At 32.6% G+C, this 7,500-nt stretch overlaps 1 protein-coding gene across 1 annotated transcript in view; it reads right to left on the bottom strand.

The window, feature by feature from the left end:
* LOC137634918 (protein bric-a-brac 1-like) overlaps positions 1 to 7,500 on the bottom strand; it is a 490,670-nt gene that overhangs the window by 262,866 nt on the left and 220,304 nt on the right. The window lies entirely within an intron of this gene.

The following is a 7,500-nucleotide window of genomic DNA, read 5'->3' as shown; positions in this document are numbered from 1 at the left end:
CTCATTGGCCCACTCTGGCTACGCCCAAGACCATTGAATCTCCGAATCTCCATGTCTTGATCGGGAAGATCTGCTTAACAGGTCTTCCTCCCATGTTTCCAGTGGTGTATAGGCTTAGCTTTGACCCACGAGAATTGAACAATACCAAATCTTGCCCTGTTTACTTGTAGATAGGTAAGATTACTAAATGGGCAAATTGCTTTAGATCCCCCCCCCCTCTCTCTCTCTCTCTCTCTCTCTCTCTCTCTCTCTCTCTCCTAATCTTTGTATTGAAAAAAAAATCAATGATAGATGTTTGGTTTCAATATAATCTGAAAAACGGGAAAAATATCAGCATTCATGAAATATAAAATAAAATCATACAGAATATACTTTTAAATTAGCTTAAAGCACTATGGGATATATGAAATTCTTTTCCATGATTTAGACGGTCGATATAAAATTTGTCCTTATGATATTAAATAAATAACATCAGCTGCTTCTAAAATCGTTATAATGATCCCTCGAGATTATCCCACTAAATTTGCCAGGACTACAAGCACAAAATAGATCATCGTCATCATCTCCTCCCACGGCTATTGAAGCAAAGGTCCTCGGTTAGATTTCGCTAGTCGTCGCTATTTCATTCATTATCTACTTCACGGTTCATAGTCCTCAGCCATTTAGGCCTGGGTCTTCCAACTCTTCTAGTGCCTTGTGGAGACCGACATTAAATATTAAAAATAAAAAAAAAGAAAAATAATTCCAACAGCTGACCAATGAAAGTTATACGAACACAATTAACTTTGGAGAGCAATAGAAAACGGGCCCTGAACGGCGGAAGAAAACGGTCATTTCCTTGGAGCTCAGCGCGTAGGCCTAAAATTCTCTCTCTCTCTCTCTCTCTCTCTCTCTCTCTCTCTCTCTCTCTCTTCCACTTCCCCTCAGCCCTGGGCCTCTCTTCCCCTCTAGCAGCGAGTCCAAGCTCGGTGCCAGTGAGCCGATTCTGTGTAAATACACAGCAGTCTCTCGCAATTCGGCAAATGCGTTTTTCCCCGTATGTGACGACCGAGGGGAAAAAAAATAAGCAAGACATCACAAACAAGAGGAAACTCGTTTTCCCCCCTGTTTGTTTCCCCTCTCCCACAGATAAAGATCTGGCGGCATTACACCGAATTGATACGAATGCCTTAATAAGTTGTCCGAGATGTTATCTGTCCGACAACAGATTAGAAACGTAAATTTGCTGGAAAGATTTTCGTTGAGTATTTGCGTAGGAATTTGGGCATTTTAGATTGATTTAGATTTAATAAAGATAAATTTGGAGTTTAAATTGATTAAGAATATGAATTAATCTTCGGTGGGATTTTATTAATCTTTGGAGAAATAATATTGTGCAAATATTGATAAAAACGACATCGTAAGAAAGAAAAGTTAAGGGAGAAGGATTTTTTGGAATGATGTGGCGGATAAAACAGGAGAGGGGATCCTATGAAGAAAGGGGGAAAGGAAGGCCTATGAAGGAAAAAGGGGTGCAAAGAAGGGGGCAAGAAGGGGGTAAAGATGAGGGGGGGGGGAGGGAGAGGGGGTTGAAACGAGCCGTTTATCAGCCGTTGAAAGATTGCCAGCCCTCCTACAGCACTAAAAGTCAGCCTTGGGCCGAGAGGGAAGAATTTACAGCCCACTGGCAGGCGGTCCTCACTTGTTTTTGTCCGTAGGCTCGTTAGGCTTTCAATATTTTTTTTTTCTTTTTTCCACTTTCCTTCTACTCTCCTTTTTTTCCCCCCCAGTTTTGACAAGAGGAGGAAAGAGGGAAAAGGAGAACCAGGAAACGTTTTGCACAATTAGGTCTGTTTCAAATGTCAAAAGGGGAAAGATAATCAGGAAACGTTTCGCACAATTAGGTCTGTTTCAAATATCAAAAGGGGAAAGATAATCAGGAAACGTTTCGCACAATTAGGTCTGTTTCAAATATCAAAAGGGGAAAGATAATCAGGAAACGTTTCGCACAATTAGGTCTGTTTCAAATGTCAAAAGGGGAAAGATAATCAGGAAACGTTTCGCACAATTAGGTCTGTTTCAAATGTCATAAGGGGAAAGATAATCAGGAAACGTTTCGCACAATTAGGTCTGTTTCAAATATCAAAAGGGGAAAGATAATCAGGAAACGTTTCGCACAATTAGGTCTGTTTCAAATATCAAAAGGGGAAAGATAATCAGGAAACGTTTCGCACAATTAGGTCTGTTTCAAATGTCAAAAGGGGAAAGATAATCAGGAAACGTTTTGCACAATTAGGTCTGTTTCAAATGTCAAAAGGGGAAAGATAATCAGGAAACGTTTCACACAATTAGGTCTGTTTCATATGTCATAAGGGGAAAGATAATCAGGAAACGTTTCACACAATTAGGTCTGTTTCAAATATCAAAAGGGGAAAGATAATCAGGAAACGTTTCGCACAATTAGGTCTGTTTCAAATGTCAAAAGGGGAAAGATAATCAGGAAACGTTTCGCACAATTAGGTTTGTTTCAAATATCAAAATCAAAAGAGGAAAGGTAACTAGGAAACGTTTCGCACAATTAGGTCTGTTTCAAATATAAAAATCAAGAGGAAAGATAATCAAGAAACGTTTCGCATAATTAGGTCTCTTTCAAACATAAAAATCAAAAGAGGAAAGATAATCAGGAAACGTTTCGCCAAATCAGGTCTGTTTTAAACATCAAAATCAAAAAGACTTTAGAAAATCAGGAAACGTTTCGCACAATTAGGTGTTTCAAATATGAAAATCAAGAGGAAAGAAAATCAGGAAACGTTTCGAACAATCAGGTATCTTTTCAATATCAAAATCAAAAGAGAATCAGGAAACGTTTCGAACAATCAGGTATGTTTTCAATATCAAAATCAAAAGAGAATCAGGAAACGTTTCGAACAATCAGGTATCTTTTCAATATCAAAATCAAAAGAGAATCAGGAAACGTTTCGAACAATCAGGTATGTTTTCAATATCAAAATCAAAAGAGGAGGAAAGATAATCATGAGACGTTTCGCACAATTAGATCTACTTCAAATATCAAAATCAAATAAAGTTTGATGCAGGAAAAAGATACTAATCTATTGACACTTTTCTCTACGACCTCGTAAAATTCTATCACCCTTTTTTTTCGGACGAGTTTTTGAGAGAGAGAAAAAAATGATAATAAAATGAAGGAGTCCAAGAGAATTTAGGAGTCCAGTTTCCCCTCCTCGCTTCCTTTTCAAAAGATGGAGAAAATATAAGGACCTCTCTCTCTCTCTCTCTCTCTCTCTCTCTCTCTCTCTCATTTTTAGTTTTATTCATTATAAATGTTGGAACTGTAAAATTAAGATACTCCTTTTCAGGCCGAGTTCTCTCTCTCTCTCTCTCTCTCTCTCTCTCTCTCTCTCATTTTTAGATTAATTCCATATAAATGTTGGAACTGTAAAGTTAAGACACTCCTTTTTAGGCAGAGCAGTCTCTCTCTCTCTCTCTCTCTCTCTCTCTCTCTCTCTCTCATTTTCGTTTTTAGTTTAATTTCATATAAATGTTGGAACTGTAAAGTTAAGACACTCCTTTCTAGGCAGAGAAGTCTCTCTCTCTCTCTCTCTCTCTCTCTCTCTCTCTCTCATTTTTTATTATATTTCATATAAACGTTGGACCTGTAAAGTTAAGACACTCATTTTCACGTATAATCTCACCCCCTCTCGCAAACCACATTTCTCTTATATACAACAACAAATAACAGTAGCTTCTAGAGCACTGCAGGACAAAGGCCCCAGATATGTCAATTCACGCCTGGCGTTTGGTCAGTTTTCATCACCACGCTGGCCAGTGGGCGCTCTGGTGATGGTGGAAGATTTTGGCCTGATCGCACACAGCAAATCAACCTAGTATGGGCGTTCCTGACTATACTCCCTTTTTTTTAATGGGGCGCATTTGCACTGACTCGCAGCGGTGCCCTTTTAGTTTGGAAAAGTTTCCTTCTATCTGATTGGTTAGAAATATCTAGTCCAACCAATCAGCGATCAGGAAACTTTTCCGAGATAAAAAGTGCAACCCTGCGAGTCGGTGTAAAGCTGCCTCGCTAAAAAGAACTGACTATAGTATAGATTTGCTGATTATGGCGATACACAAACCCTTTCACCACGTTAAGGTATCCTATTCTTACATATTAAAAACAAAATAAACATGAGAATAACGGATACTAGTTCAGCTGTCTGTCTCTCCACATAAACGTTCAAATGGGATGAAGCCCGCAATTAGTATAAGGCAAAACACTTCTCTAAGGTCAATTTACCCATGGGAAAGGTAACCTCTTAATTCATTCCATACCTTTTATTCCTTTTTCATATTATTTGACATTTGGTTTATTGGCTCTACGTCATTATACGGTTCATTGGTCACATTCTAATTTTGCGAACAACGTTTGAATTGCATTCAAAATATCAAAAAGATTTTGAACCAAAAACATTTTTGTGTATGTACACACACATATATATATACACACACACACACACACATATATATATATATATATGCATATGAATATGTGCGTGTTTGTATGTATATATCCCGTGTATGTATATATATATATATATATACACACACACACACAGTATATATACATACAAACACGCGCATATATATATATATATGTGTGTGTGTGTGTGTGCGTGTGTGTATTATATATACACAGTATATATATATATATATATATAAACTGGTTTCTTACATAAATAGTCAATACCACACATCAAATGACCTTGATAAATTTCCCCTTAGTTGATCAACGGCAAATCAGTTTAATTTAAATATAACAAGGAATGTCGTGCATTTCACACCTACAATGGCACCAGGTTCAGTGACCAGCCAAAAAAAAAAAAAAAAAAAAAAAAAAAAAACTTGCCTAGACTTTTTTTTTTTTTTTTTTTTTTAACTTTCCTCTACTTTTTTTCTTCGCTCAAGGCACGCGGAAATAATCCCGGTATGTACTGTGTATTGCTGTGACTACTGGGACCCGGTATGTACTGTGTAGTACTGTGTATTGTTGTTACCACTGGGGCGCGCGTTTGCTGTTTACACCTTGAGAGCAAACAAAATAGCTATTTGTTTATAATGTAAAACGTTTTATATATAATGTGATATTTATATTTGTAAATCATGTGATATTATATTTTTAAATCATGTGATACTTATATTTGTACATAATGTAATATTTATATTTGTATATAATGTAATATTTATATTTGTAAATCATGTGATATTATATTTGTATATAATGTAATATTTATACTTTTATATAATGTAATAATTATACTTGTCTGTATCGTAATATTTATATTTGTATATAATGTAATATTTATATTTGAATATAATGTAATATTTATACCTGAATATAATGTAATATTCATACCTGAATATAATGCAATATTTATACTCGTCTACAATCTAATATTTATACTTGACTATAATGTAATATTTATATTTTTATACTAAGTAATATTTACACTTGTATAGAATGTAATATTTATACCTGTATATAATATAATATTTATACCTGTATATAATATAACATTTATACCTGTATATAATGTAATATTTATACCTGTATATAATGTGATACTTACACCTGTTATATAATGTAATACTTATACTTCTACACAATGTAATACTTATACTTCTACACAATGTAATATTTATTTTATTTAATGTAATAATTATTTGTGTGTAATGTAATATATACACTTGCATAGAAAACCCAACTCATGTATAAACTATATCAACATTTTTCATAAGAGATAAAAGGAAGAATTAAGAACTTTATCTTTGGTTTTTGACGTTTATCGATTAAGTAATAAATGAGTTTAGATCGAACTGGAGGGAAAGGATTGATATATGTGAGAGTGAGAAAGTCTTGAATAAGGAAATAAATTCCCAGCCAAATTGGTCACACAATCGATTATCTGATTCTTGATATAGTTTCATTTTTTTCCTTTTCAAATATGAGTATTTTCCAACACACACACACACACACACACGCGCACCAAAAAAAAAAAAAAAAAAAAAAAAAAAAAAGGCTGGTTCCGAGATATATATCGAAGTGACATTATTTTGCAACGATGATTAGTTTCAAAAAAAAAAAAAAAAAAGTTGGTTTCGAGATATGGAAATCTATAAGTAAACTTTTAACGTAGTGACATTATTTTGCTACGATGATATTCATTGATTTAGACGACGAATAAACGACTATTTGCGAAAACATTTTCTTATAGATGATATATGAAAGGCAGCAGGAACCTGACAGGTTTCAAAGAGGCCGAAGATAATATAAGATACTAAAGTTTATTGGTTGGTTTTAGGGCGAGGTGAGAAAATGCATTTATATTTTCTATATTTTGTTGAGAATGATGCGTTATTGAATATTTCTGCCGACCGGAAAATATTGGCATATAAATCGTCCTACGTTTTATGTGTATGTGTGTGCGTGTGTATATATATATATATATATATAGATAGATAGATATAGATATATATATATATATGTATGTGTATATATATATATATATACACACACACATATTATATATATAAGTGTGTGTGTGTATATATATATATATATATATACATATATATATATATATATACACACACACATATATATATAAATATATATATATATATATATATATCACCCAGGATAATCTGACTGAAGCAACGGCAAGCCATTCCATTTAATGCCTGTATGTCACGGCACCTGTTGGCCGGCCCCGATATTTGGAAAACTACACAAGAATTCTGTTTATAAACTATGTTATACAAAACATAGAAATAATAATGAGTATTATTATCAAATTGAAAAAAAGAGACAAAAACAAAACAAAAACTTACTCTTGACTGATCAGCAAGACGTCATACACTAACCTGTAAAAGATAAAGAATTTATTAATACATCATATTAAAATAGATGTTGAACAATTAAGTTTAATAAACTAAATAAACTTAGTTAATAAATACATAGTATATTTACAATGGATAAAAATAGTTGATAAATAAATTGTATATTTCCAATATATACAATTAGTTAATAAATGAATAGTTTATTTACAACATATAAAATAGTTAATAAATAGTTTATTTACCATAAAAACAAATATTCAATATTTAAATATATTTTCAAGACACAATAAGTTAATAAATAAATAGTATATTTACAATAGATACAAGTATTTAGTAAATATAATTATAATAAACATAAACAGTATAATAGAATATTTACAATAGACACAAATAATTAATAAATAAATATATTTACAATAGATAAAGTTATTTAATAAATAAATAATATATTTACAATAGATACAAATAATCATTAAATAAATATATTTACAATAGATACAATTAGTTAATAAATAAATAGCATATCTACAATAGATACAAATAATTATTAAGAAATATATTTACAATAGACACAATAAGTAAAAAAATGAATAGTATATTTACAATAGA

This window comes from Palaemon carinicauda, chromosome 45, assembly GCF_036898095.1.
Source record: "Palaemon carinicauda isolate YSFRI2023 chromosome 45, ASM3689809v2, whole genome shotgun sequence".
Classification (NCBI taxonomy): Eukaryota; Metazoa; Arthropoda; class Malacostraca; order Decapoda; family Palaemonidae; genus Palaemon; species Palaemon carinicauda.
The sequence above is the reverse complement of the archived record's forward strand: the minus strand, read 5'-3'. Positions and strand labels throughout refer to the sequence as shown.